This window comes from Phoca vitulina, unplaced genomic scaffold (genome assembly GCF_004348235.1).
Source record: "Phoca vitulina isolate PV1807 unplaced genomic scaffold, GSC_HSeal_1.0 scaffold30, whole genome shotgun sequence".
Taxonomy (NCBI): Eukaryota; Metazoa; Chordata; class Mammalia; order Carnivora; family Phocidae; genus Phoca; species Phoca vitulina.
The window spans coordinates 11,705,330-11,719,523 of record NW_022589733.1 but is presented as its reverse complement, the minus strand read 5'-3'; the positions used below and the strand labels follow the sequence as shown (position 1 = coordinate 11,719,523).

Here is a 14,194-nt window from a genome sequence, read left to right as displayed (position 1 = left end):
AGATGTACTGTGTCGATAAAGTAAATATACTGCTTAATAAGCTAGGGCTGTACCTGCTTCATGGAACTGAGTGTAAATCAAAGGGCATGTATTGTAACACATAATTACACTTGTGAAAATGCTATTTAAGAAAATACAGAGTAATAAAAATGTGTAACAGGCAGCTTTTTTTCATAGAAAAACAGACCTGACTACCCCACACCAACTAACCTCTTTACTCAAAGGAAGCTAGAGATACAAGTTGATTAAAAAGTCAAGAACAAAATTCATTTTTCAATGTTCAACTACTGGATCTGTTTGCAAGGCCATATCATGGCCACAACATTAACACTACCAGTTTCTGAACAACAAATCATTAAATTCAGAAAACTCTCTATGCCTATTATGACTTCCAAGGAAGCCTTGGGAAAGATTTTGCCCTTGTAAAGCCAAAGAGAAGTACAATAACCTTTAATATCAACTTGGTATTCCAAATACACTAAGACGAGAAACAGGAACAATAACAACGAAATCCTGAAGGAACTAACAGATTCAGTCTTTATTTGGCAGAGAATGGCATGCGATTATAAAGCTATCCAGACTCCAAACCCGTAAGTTTAATTAAGAATGAAGATGGGTGAGAGAAAAGATGGAGGAGGAGTAAGGGACCCTATTCCAACTGGTCCCGGGAATTGAGCTGGATATCTACCAGACCACTCTGAGCACCCACGAAATCAGCCTGAGATATAAAAAAAATAGATCCGGATCTCTACAGACAGAATATCGCGGCAGTTGGTTTCAAGGTACAAAGCAGGAAGCCATGATTGCGTGGGCAGATTTCGGAGGATAAACGGCAGCGGGAGGGAGCCTGGCCATGGGGATCCTACACCGCGGGTGAGTGACAGCCTTGCACACTGGCGACGGGGCACAGGCTCGCAGACCGGTAGTGGCAGGTAAAGGACTTTAGGGCAGCCCCTGGGACAGAAACCCGAGCAGTGCGGTCACGCGTGTGAACTGGGAGCGGCTGGTGGTTTTAGAAGCACAAAGGGCAGAGACTTGCCCTGACCTGGAGGCAGGACTGGGAGCGCTTCTGAGGGACGCACAACCCAGGACACTGCAGTTTATAGCAGCACGGACAGAAACGGAGACAGTGTGGCCTGGAGAGCTCACTGAAGAACAGACTGTGATCTCTCTGCTCTGAGGCAGAGGGTTGGAAATGGTCTCTTCTGCTCTGACTCTCGAAGAGACACGGAAAGCCGCCAGGGAACAAAAGCCCCAAAAAACCGGTTTCCACTGAGCCCATACCCCGCCACAGGGAGCAGGGCAACTCTGTACAAACAGGGTTGCCTGAGTAACAGTGTGGCAGGCCCCTCCCCCAGAAGACAGGCTGAGAAAACAAGAGGCCAGCAACCCTAAGGTCCCTAGAAAACAGGTGCATCTTGCTTGGGTTATGGTCAATAATTTGGACTCTATACATTCCCTCAACCACCCATCAACAGAATGACTAGGAGGAGGAACCCCCAAAATAGGAAAGACTCAGAGATTATGACTTATGCCACAGATTTACAAATGGATGCAGATATAACCAAGATGTCAGAGATGGAATTCAGCCTAGCAATTGTGAAGACAATAGCTAGAATGGAGAAATCAATTAATGGCAACATAGAGTCTCTAAGGGCAGAAATAAAAGCTGAATTGGCAGAACTTAAAAATGCTATCGAAGAGATCCAATCCAATCTAGATAATCTAACAGCTAGGGTAACTGAGGCAGAAGAGAGAATAAGCGACCTGGAAGACAATATAATAGATAAAAAGGGAAAAGATGAGGCCAGGGAAAAACAACTCAGAATCCATGAAAATAGAATCAGAGAAATAAGTGACACCATGAAGCGTTCCAATGTCAGAATTACTGGAATCCCAGAGGGAGTGGAGAGAGAGAGAGAGGACTAGAAGATATATTTGAGCAAATCGAAGCTGAGAACTCCCCTAATCTGGGGAATGAAACAAACATTTGTGTCCTAGAGGCAGAGAGGACCCCTCCCAAGATCAAGGAAAACAGGCCAACACCCCGGCATGTAATAGTAAAACTTGCAAATCTTAGAACCAAGGAAACCATCTTAAGGGCAGTTAGGGGGAAGAGGTTCCTTACGTACAGAGGGAGGAACATCAGAATAACGTCAGACCTATCCACAGAGACCTGGCAAGCCAGAAAGGCCTGGCAAGACATATTCAGGGTACTAAACGAGAAGAACATGCAGCCAAGAATACTTTATCTGGCAAGGCTGTCATTTAGAATAGATGGAGAGATGCAGAGCTTCCAAGACTGGCAGAAACTGAAAGAATATGGGACCACTAAGCCGGCCCTGCAAGAAATATTAAGGGGGGTTCTATAAAAGGAGAAAGACCCCAAGAGTGATATACAACAGAAATTTACAGGGACAATCTAAAAAAACAACGTCTTCACAGGCAACATGATGACAATTAATTCATATCTTTCAATAATCACCCTCAACGTGAATGGCCTAAACGCTCCCATAAAACGGCACAGGGTTGCAGACTGGATAAAAAGACAGGACCCATCCATATGCTGTCTACAAGAGACTCATTTTGAACCTAAAGATACATCCAGACTGAAAGTGAAGGGATGGAGATCCATCTTCCATGCCAGCGGACCTCAAAAGAAAGCTGGGGTAGCAATTCTTATATCAGACAAATTAGATTTTAAACTAAAGTCTGTAGTTAGAGACACAGAAGGACACTATATCATTCTTAAAGGGTCTATCCAACAAGAAGATCTAACAATTGTAAATATCTATGCCCCCAACATGGGAGCAGCCATCTACATAAGCCAACTGTTAACCAAAATAAAGAGTCATACTGATAACAATACATTAACTGTAGGAGACCTCAATACTCCACTCTCAGCAGCAGACAGATCATCTAAGCAGAAAATCAACAAAGAAACAAGAGCTTTGAATGATACACTGGACCAGATGGACTTCATAGATATACACAGAACATTCCACCCTAAAACAACAGAATACTCATTCTTCTCGAGCGCACATGGAACTTTCTCCAGAACAGACCACATACTGGATCACAAATCAGGTCTCAACCGATACCAAAAGACTGATATTATTCCCTGCATATACTCAGACCATAATGCTTTAAAACTGGAACTCAATCACAAGAAAATAATTGGCAGAAATTCAAACACTTGGAAGCTAAAGACCACTCTGCTCAAGAATGTTTGGGTCAACAAGGAAATCAAAGAAGAACTTAAACAATTCATGGAAACCAATGAGAACGAAAACACATCGGTCCAAAACCTATGGGATGCTGCAAAGGCAGTCCTAAGGGGGAAATACATAGCCATCCAAGCCTCACTCAAAAAAATAGAAAAATCCCGAATTCACCAACTAACTCTACACCTTAAAGAACTAGAGAAAAAAGCAACAAAAGATGCCTAAGCCATGCAGTGGAAGAGAAATAGTTAAGATTAGAGCAGAGATCAATGAATTAGAAACCAGAAACAGATCAGATCAACAAAACTAGAAGCTGGTTCTTTGAAAGAATTAATAAGATCGATAAACCACTGGCCAGACTTATCCAAAAGAAAAGAGAAAGGACCCAAATTAATAAAATTATGAATGAAAGGGGAGAGATCATGACTAAAACCAAGGAAATAGAAACAATTATTAGAAATTATTATCAACAACTATATGCCAATAAACTCAGCAATCTGTATGAAATGGATGTCTTCCTGGAAACCTATAAGCTGCCAAGACTGAAACAGGAAGAAATTGACAACCTGAATAGGCCAATAACCAGTAACGAGATTGAAGCAGTGATCAAAAACCTCCCAAAAAGAGAGTCCAGGGCCTGATGGATTCCCTGGGGAATTCTACCAAACATTCAAAGAAGAAATAATACCTATCCTCCTGAAGCTGTTTCAAAAAATAGAAACAGAAGGAAAACTTCCAAACTCATTCTATGAGGCCAGCATTACCCTAATCCCCAAACCAGGCAAAGACCCCATCAAAAAGGAGAATTTCAGACCGATATCCCTGATGAATATGGTTTCCAAAATCCTCAACAAAATCCTAGCTAATAGGATCCAACAATACATTAAAAGGATCATCCACCATGACCAAGTGGGATTTATCCCCGGGATGCAAGGGTGGTTCAACATTCCAAATCAATCAATGTGATAGAACACATTAATAAGAGGAGAGAGAAGAACCATATGGTCCTCTCAATTGATGCAGAAAAAGCATTTGACAAAATCTAACATCCTTTCCTGATTAAAACTCTTCAGAGTATAGGGATAGAGGGAACATTCCTCAAGTTCATAAAATCCATCTATGAAAAACCCACAGCAAATATCATCCTCAATGGGGAAAAGCTGAGAGCCTTTCCCTTAAGATCAGGAACATGTCAAGGATGCCCACTCTCGCCACTATTGTTCAACATAGTACTAGAAGTCCTAGCAACAGCAATCAGACAACAAAAAGAAATAAAAGGTATTCAAATTGGCAAAGAAGAAGTCAAACTCTCTCTTTTCACAGATGACATGACATTTATGTGGAAAACCCAGAAGACTCTACCCCCAAATTACTAGAACTCATAAAGCAATTTAGTAATGTGGCAGGATACAAAATCAATGCACAGAAATCAGTTGCTTTCTTATACACTAACAATGCAACTGTTGAAAGAGAAATTAGAGAAACGATTCCATTTACAATAGCACCAAAAACCATAAGATACCTTAGAATAAACCTAACCAAAGAGGCAAAGGATCTATATACTAGGAACTACAGAACACTCATGAAAGAAATTGAAGAAGACACAAAAAGATGGAAAAATATTCCATGCTCATGGATCAGAAGAATAAACATTGTTAAAATGTCTATGCTACCCAGAGCAATCTATACCTTCAGTGCCATCCCGATCAAAATTCCAATGACATTTTTCAAAGTGCTGGAACAAACAATCCTAAAATTTGTATGGAATCAGAAAAGACCCCGAATCGCCAAGGAAATGTTGAAAAAGAAAAACAAAGCTGGGGGCATCACGTTGCCCGATTTCAAGCTATATTACAAAGCTGTGATCACCAAGCCAGCATGGTACTGGCACAAAAACAGACATACAGATCAATGGAACAGAATAGAGAACCCAGATATGGACCCTCAACTCATGGTCAATTAATCTTTGACAAAGCAGGAAAAAATATGCAATGGAAAAAAGACAGTCTCTTCAATAAATGGTGCTGGGAAAATTGGACAGCCACATGCAGAAGAATGAAACTCGACCATTCTCTAACACCCTACACAAAGATAAACCCAAAATGGATGAAAGACCTCAGTGTGAGACAGGAATCCATCAAAGTAACTTCTTTGACATCGGCCATAGCAACTTCTTTCAAGATACATTTCCAAAGGCTAGTGAAACAAAAGCAAAAATGAATTTTGGGAACTTCATCAAGATAAAAAGCTTCTGCACAGCAAAGGAAACAGTCAACAAAACAAAGAGGCAACCCACAGAATGGGAGAAGACATTTGCAAATGACACTACAGATAAAGGGCTGGTATCCAAGATCTATAAAGAACTTCTCAAACTCAACACCCAAAAAACAAATAATCAAGTCAAAAAATGGGCAGAAGACATGAACAGACACTTCTCCAAAGAAGACATACAAATGGCTAACAGACACATGAACAAATGTTCATCATCATTAGCCATCAGGGAAATTCAAATCAAAACCACATTGAGATACCACCTTACACCAGTTAGAATGGTAAAAATGGACAGGGAAAGAAACAACAAATGTTGGAGAGGTTATGGAGAAAGGGGAACCCTCTTACACTGTTGGTGGGAATGCAAGTTGGTACAGCCACTTTGGAAAACAGTGTGGAGGTTCCTCAAAAATTTAAAAAAATAGAGCTACCCTATGACCCAGCAATTGCACTCCTGGGTATTTACCCCAAAGACACAGATGTAGTGAAAAGAAGGGCCATATGCACCCCAATGTTCATAGCAGCAATGTCCGCAATAGCCAAACTGTGGAAAGAGCCGAGATGCCCTTCAACAGATGAATGGATAAAGAAGATGTGGTCCATATATACAATGGAATATTACTCAGCCATCAGAAAGGATGAATACCCAACTTTTACATCAACATGGATGGGACTGGAGGAGATTATGCTAAGTGAAATAAGTCAAGCAGAGAAAGTCAATTATCATATGGTTTCACTTATTTGTGGAACTTAAGGAATAGCATGGAGGACATTAGGAGAAGGAAGGGAAAAATGAAGCGGGGGGAATTCAGAGGGAGAGATGAACCATGACAGACTATGGACTCTGAGAAACAAACAGGATTTTGGGGGGGTTGGGGGGATTGGTTAGCCCGGTGATGGGTATTAAGGAGGGCACGTACTGCATGGAGCACTGGGTGTTATACGAAAACAACGGATCGTGGACCACCACATCAAAAACTAATGATGTATTGTATGGTGACTAACATAACATAATAAAATTAAAAAAAAAAAAAGAATAAAGATGGGTGACTATGGAAATACGAGAAAACTTAGTTTTCCTTCTGATGAGATTATGTACTTATGACCCAAATATCCCATTCTGGATTATATTGATCAACCATGTGTCCTGGTTTGTCTAAGACTGAGGGTGTTCTGGAACACAGGACTTTTAGTTCTAAAACTGAGAAAATTTTGGTCAAATTGAGGAGAGTAGGTTTTACATTTTCTATAAAATAACAATCTTCCAAGACTCCTATTAGGTAAGGTTCTCACTTCCTCAATTTATGCTCTCTAAACACCTGTAAGCCATGCATTATGGCCAACCACCCTTTGGAAAAGGAATTTTTAGAATCTACTAATATCTCCACAAAGCTTTGTTCTTTGCAGGGGCTCTTTAGTCCAAAGTAGCATCAAGAAGCACATACAGGGGCCCCTGGGTGGTTCAATCAGTTAAGCATCTGACTTTGGCTCAGGTCATGATTTCAGGGTCCTGGGATGGAGTCCCACGTCAGGCTCCATGCTCAGTGGGGAGTCTGCCTTTTCCTCTCCCTCTGCCCTTCCCCCCCCCCCCCCCCCCCCCCCCCCAGCCCCCTGCTCATGCATGCACATACTCTCTCCCTCTAATAAATAATTTTTTTTTTTTAAAGAAGTAGACATACATAAGCTCTTGTCACTGTAGCTATGTATTTCCACCTCACAAGGCACCTGTAGTTTACAGAATTAGTGAACAGCAAAATGTACCATCTGGCTCTTCCATTTTTTTTTTTAATTTTATTATGTTATGTTGGTCACCATACAATACATCATTAGTTTTTGATGTGGTGATCCATGATCCATTGTTTTCGTATAACTGGGTGTTATACGAAAACAATGGCTCTTCCATTTTATGATTTAATCAGCACTGCCGTCAGTGACTGTAGCTACGTTCTTAGGCTCCTCCGTCCTAAGTTACTCAGCTAGAAAATGTCAACATTAGTTAATGAGGCCCTTCTGAGCCCCAGTTTCCTCAACTTTAAAAAGTATGATTGTCATAAGTGAAATACAGTGAAACCCTGTGCCTAGGGTTGCGTCCGGTAGATAAAGATAGTACAAAGTAAGTTGCCAGCTAAATTTGTTACGTGGATACCTGGAATGCCTTGCTTAATTGTTCACAAAGGCCTATATGAGGTATGCATTTTTAAACCACTTTATTGAGGTATGATTGATAGGTAAAGAAGACTACATATTTGATATATACAATTCCATGAGTTTATGGATAAGTATACACCTGTGCAAATGTTACCATCATCAAGGTCACCTACCACCACCCAAAGTTTCCTCCTGCCTCATTTAGTAGTCATAGAAGTAGTAAGAATACTTAAGATTTACTCTCTTAGCAAAATTTAAGTATACAATGCAGTAGTGTTAGCTACGGGCACCGTGCTGTACAGCAGGACTCCAGAACTTATTTATCTTTTATAACTGAAACTTTGACCATAGCACCTTTGACTATAGCTGCCCCATTTACCCCTCCCCCAACCCTTGGCAACCATCATTCTATCCTCTGCTCCAATGAGTTTAACTTTACTAGACTCCACAAATAAGTGAGATCATACAGTAATTGTCTTTCTGTATTTGTCTTATTTCACTTAGCATGTTGTCTTTCAGGTTAATCCATTTTGTCATAAATGGCAGGATCTTCTTCTTTTGAAGATTGAATAATATCCCATTATATGTATATATCATGTTTTATTAATTCACCCATCCATGGACACTTTGGTTGTTTCCATACCTTGGCTATTGTGAATAATGCTGCAGTGAACAAGGGGGTGCAGGTATCTTTTTGAGATCCTGATTTCAAACCTTTTGGATAAATACCCAGAAGAAGGGTTATTAGATCATATGGTAGTCCTATTTTTAATTTTTGAGGCATTTCCATACTCTTTCTCTAATGGATATACCAATTTACATTCCCATCAACAGTATACCAGGGCAACCTTTTCCCCACATCTTGCCAACATTTATTATCTTTATGTCCTTAATAATAGCTTTGCTTTTTTTTTTTTTTTTTAAATAGGTATGAGGTGATCATTGTGGTTTCAATGTACATCGCCCTGATGATTAGTGAGACCCCCTTTTCATCTACCTGTTGGCCATTTCCATGTCTTCTCTGGAGGAATGTCTATCAGGTCCTTTGACCGATTTCTTAAAATAGAGTTAGCTTTTGGGGTTTTGTTTTGTTTTGTTTTGTTTTGCTATTGATTTGTAGAAGTTCTTAATATATTTTGGATACTAATCCTTTAACAGATACATGATTTGTAGATATTTTCCTCCATTCCATGGTTCGTCTTTTCATTCCATCAATTGTATCCTTTGCTGTGCAGAAGATTTTTAGTTTTATGTAGTCTCACCTGCTTATTTTTGCTTTTGTTACCTATGCATTTGGTGTCACAGCCAAAAAATCACTGCCAAGATCAATGTCAGGGAGCTTTTCCCCTATATTTCTTGTAAAAGTTTTATGATTTCAGGTCTTGTGTTTAAGTCTTCAATCCATATCAAGTTGAATTTTGTGTATTGTATAAGATGGGTCCAATTCATGCACACGCATACACCCACACACATATCACACTTCAACACCTAGATGAATAATTTTCTAATTTGCTCATGATTACTCACATTTATAGAGTAATAGTCAACTGCCCTCTACCTTTCAGAATATACTTAGGTATATCAGTGCCTAGGTATTAGAAAATACAGGCAATACTTTCAAGAAAAATAGCACGTAATAGAAACTTTTACTTATAGCCACCATATATTGACCCCCCAAATCAGCACTGTCTTCATCATAACTTTGATTTTTAATACTCCTATTTTATTCCAGTTCTCAGAACTTAAATTTGTGACTTTTGCCTGAGTTCCTCTGAGTTTAGTCTGGGAGCTGGGACCGTATTTCTTAGTTCTGGAATATTCCCAAAGTTTTGCTTAGTCTGAACCAGACGGTCATTCATGGTCAATAAGTGAAACGGCCATGCAAAATAAAGTGGAGGGGCACCTGGGTGGCTCAGTTGGTTAAGCAACTGCCTTCGGCTCAGGTCATGATCCCAGGGTCCTGGGATCAAGCCCCGCATCGGGCTTCCTGCTCAGCAGGAGGCCTGCTTCTCTCTCTCCCGCTCCCCCTGCTTGTGTTCCCTCTCACGCTGTCTCTCTCTCTCTCTCTCTCTCTCTCTGTCAATTAAATAAATAAATAAAATCTTAAAAAAAAATAAAGTGGAAATCAATTGAACCTAGGTATCATGTCCTGATAGACGACAGGGGTGAGGGCAGAAGGAGAATATGTAGAGAAGTGCTGATTTTAACTTTTAGCCTCCTCAGCAGAATCAAAGACATGACACCCCTCATGAGAAACAGTAGCTTACTATAGCAGTTATCCTAAAATAAGGGGAAATGCCAGAAGCTCTAGCATGGGGACAGGAAATATCTGTTGAATATCTATTGTACTGCCCATTTTGACAGACACAAATTTCATGGAAATTAGTTAAACAATCTAACAATCAGGTTTCCTGAATCTCACCCATCTCTGACTCTGACTTATATGGAATAGGAGACATGGACTCTTCCACATTTCCACAGCCTATGTTTCCTTTTGTTAGTTTGGCTGATAATATTGATATGTAACTCCACAATGTGTTTCTCACACCAACTTTGTGAAATTAACATTTTTAAATGAGAGAAATGGAAGGATTGTTCCATTTCACTTTTTGTTAGTAAGAACCCAGCTGACATGGTATGAGCATCTGAAAATCATCTATTAGAAGGGATACTGAGAACAGTAACATTTCCATGGAAATTGCCAGAATGTTGAATAAAACACCAAGTATTTGAGAGTTTGAAGGAGAAAGTAGTGATGTTGAGATTTAAATGAGACACGTAAGGTGGGCACATGACAGATTTCATTCACAAGATACTTAAAAATACCTATTTTCCATTTACTAGTCCTTTAACTTGTTTCAAGAAGACAAAACCAGTGATTGGAAGATAAAAGAAATTACTTCCAAAATTTTACATTGATCAAAAGTGGAACAGAAGATCTTATGTAAAACTGAGTTTCTAACATGTAGGTACTTCAAGCAAGAAAGTGTCGAGTAAAAGTTTTCTAAAGATGTTTTACACTTATAGTCCCCGTACCACAGAAGGGTAGATCCAGGTTAGGTTAAATGGTGCTTCTGAAAAAAAAACCAAAAATTTTTCATTGACTCTGATCAGAAAACCTAGGTTAAATTAGACTTTTTAATTGCAGGACTTATCAGAACACTTCAGATAATAGTGTGCATTCCTAAACAATGAATGGGGAGGAGAGGATTTGGACAAAAAGAATTTAAAAATTAATGGATCCACAATCACGAGATATTATTTTTGCCCTTATATTAATGTTGCTCAAAACAATTTTAAAAAACCATTGCCTTGTGGGGCACCTGGGTGGCACAGTCGATTGAGCGCCCAACTCTCGGTTTCAGCTCAGGTTGTGATCTTAGGGTCGTGAGATCGAGCCCCACTTGAGGCTCCACACTCAGCACAGAGTCTGCTTGAGACTTTCTCTTCCTCTCCCTCCACTCCTCCCTCATCATCCTGGTGCACCGTCAGTTTCTCTAAAATGAATAAATCTTTTTTGTTTGTTTGTTTAAACCCCATTGTCCTGTAATGTTAGTATGTTACAGAATAAAAATAAATATAAACAAGTTATGAGAGATAATCATCAACCAATATTCTATGAGTGCATGGGCTTATTCCTGAACCACAATGACAGCAAAAGAGCAGTAAATGTGGTGGCATTGTCTAGATGTGTTTACCCAGCTGGTAATACATAAGCATGAGGTGACCACTAGGAGTTGATGTGGGAGGCCTTGGGGTAACTCATTCATTTAACTAAAGTCTGTAATAAATAATACTTTTCTACCTTTAATGGATCAGTTGATCTGGGCCAGCCTGTGACCTGTTTGCCCTCAGATCTATTTCTCGCTCCTTTTCTGCCGTTCCCTGGGTGACAGAGGAGCTGATCTCTGCAGGCTCAGATCAGCTGACTTTTAGCTGTGTTCAGAGATTGAACCAAGAGACTGGTTACTGAGAGACTGGAGGGTAGGAGGAATAGGACATCCAAGGATTTCTCTCCTCTTTCTCTGCCTCAGGCTGGGTCTGTGTAGCATCACAACTACTTCAGTGTTTCCACTTGAATCCTGTCCTTCTCTTGGTTCCTCCTGCCTAGGATGGCATAGGGTTTTTGCTTTTGCTAATCTCTGGGTTGTACCGGAGTCGTCTTCTGGCTTCTTAGCAATTCCATCACCCATATAACAAATTCCCAGCACTTTATCTACTGTGACTTCGGTACTTCTAGTGGCTGCTGTTCTCCTGGTTGGACTCTGGCCAATGTGAGGTTTTTGGTTTTTCTACATTGCAAAGCATTTTTTAAAAATACTGATGCATTATTATTTTCTCATAGGACTCCAGAGATGAAAAGGATCTTGGAAATTGCTTGGTCAAAGTGTCAGAGTGCAGTGGCTGGTAGAGAGAGGGAGAGAGCCAAACGGGTAGGGATCTGAAACTCTTATCTTTGTTTCAACAAGATCATTATAATATTTACCTGTTTACATGTACTGATTCTATGTCATAAAAAAAGTGTTCCATAGATGTATCTGTTTCCTCTAATATTGAAGAAAAGGCCCAGATAAGGACTGACTTTTATTTTGTCCAATTCACTTTCCACTACATCCTTCCAGGTTCAACGACCTTTTATTGAATGGATCTGTTCTTTTTCTCTGTCCTTTTTTTTCCCTCTAAGTATCGTAAGGGACTTTACTCATGCACTTTTGCCTTATCTTCTCATCAACCTTTTAGAGGTGGAAGTATTATTCAGAAATTGAGGTTTAGAAAGGTAAAATAGCTTGCCTACAACTACACAATAAATAAGTATCCCAAATCAGACCTAAACACCAAACTAAGGTCTTTCCAACGACACAATCCTGCTTCCCTTGATGATTAAATGCTTATCTGATCTTAAAGTTACAAGAAGAGAAAATGATGTGTTTAACTGTGCAGATGTCAAAGAAAAAGCAAGTGAATGTGCCTTTTAGCAAGAACTTAATCTAATGCCTGATCTAACCCTGATATGGTAACTTCTGCCGACTCCATTGTTTCTGTTTAAGCAAAGTCTTGTGAAATATAGCCTCCCCCCTTAAACTATACCTTTCTCACAAATTATTCCACCTGAGCTCCTCAAGTAATGTTAATGTTATAACCATCATCATCAGCCTCTCCAAAATAATTCAAGGTACACGCTTTGTCAGATGAGGGAACAAATAGACAAAAATCTTTAACAGATTCACATACGGGAGGGAAAAACCAATTAAAGATGATCTCTGAACCAGGACTGCCAATATGAGATGAGATGCATAACTAATCAGCCCCAGATATACAACAGGTGAAGTGATGAAAATGTGATTGTGAGAAATGTAGCAACAGTCTGATGTGCATAATTCATTTTTCCCATGGAGCCCCTGCCCATCTGCTGTGACTCAACTGAATATCAGAAGATGGAAGGAGGCCATCATTCATTAACTCGACAAACTCCTTCAGGGCCCAGCTTCACCTTCATTTTATTTTTGTTCCTGCACCAAAGACTTGGAAATCGTTAATATTGTTCTATGGGTTTCTGAGCTTTCCAAGCTGGGATCGAATCGACTTCTCCTCTAAAGGGGGAAGAGGTGTGAAGTACTTTTATACACAAAGCAAAGAGTGTCTAACATTTGTTAATGCTCCAAAGAGTTGTCTTCTCCTGGGTTATGATGGATTAAAACCATGAAAACACAGGCCCAATCCCAATGTTCTTGCACACAACCCCTCTCAGGTTTTCTTTTTCCTGTGTCTATTCGAGGCTCATGCAGGTTTTTGACACTAAGCATTTCCAGCTGGCCTTTGGAATCATTGCTGAAAAGAATTTCTGGAACTTTAAGGCACACATGGGATAAGTAGGTCATTTAAATCTGATTTCTGTATATCGGTCATGTATTTAAAAGATCTTTATCAAATGATGCTTTGTATTGAAATGTCTTTAATTATTCCATTGTATTTTAGGAGAGCTTTGTCTCTGTCACTCATGCAGTCATGGCTTCTTTTGACAAATACACAGGGAATGTTTTCTGTGCCGGGCCCTGGCATACACATGTGGGGCTCAGTAAACCCTAAGACGTAGGTCCGTTCTTTAATGAGTTCAAGTTCTGGTAGGTGCTTAGTATCTGCATTAATGTTGCAGCAAGAATGGACATTATTTCCCCCTTTCAGGATATCCTTTTCTCTACATCTCGGAATCCTGAATCTCGTCCTCATTCCTCAAGATCTGTCTAAACTATAAACTCCATGAGAATGATGAGTGTGTGTCCGCTTTTGCTCACTGGTTGTTTATCCTCAGTCCCAAGAGTACCTATCCCATAGTGGGCCTGCAACAAACATTTTAATTATTTATTCAAAATTCTCTTCTTATAAATTAAAGACAATGCACAAATATGGAATATTTAAATATTAGGATTGTTCTCTGTATGTTATAAATCTGTATTAAAAGGCTTGATTTGAACGTTATTCTTTTTTGGCAGTTTTAAAAGTAATATTATTTTGTTAAAAATGTAAATTTAAAAAGTTTACAGTTTGGTGAA

At 39.6% G+C, this 14,194-nt stretch overlaps 1 long non-coding RNA gene across 1 annotated transcript in view; it reads right to left on the bottom strand.

The window, feature by feature from the left end:
* Positions 1-14,194, bottom strand: part of LOC116644564 — a 1,160,270-nt gene that overhangs the window by 255,533 nt on the left and 890,543 nt on the right. The gene's annotated exons all lie outside the window — the stretch shown is intronic.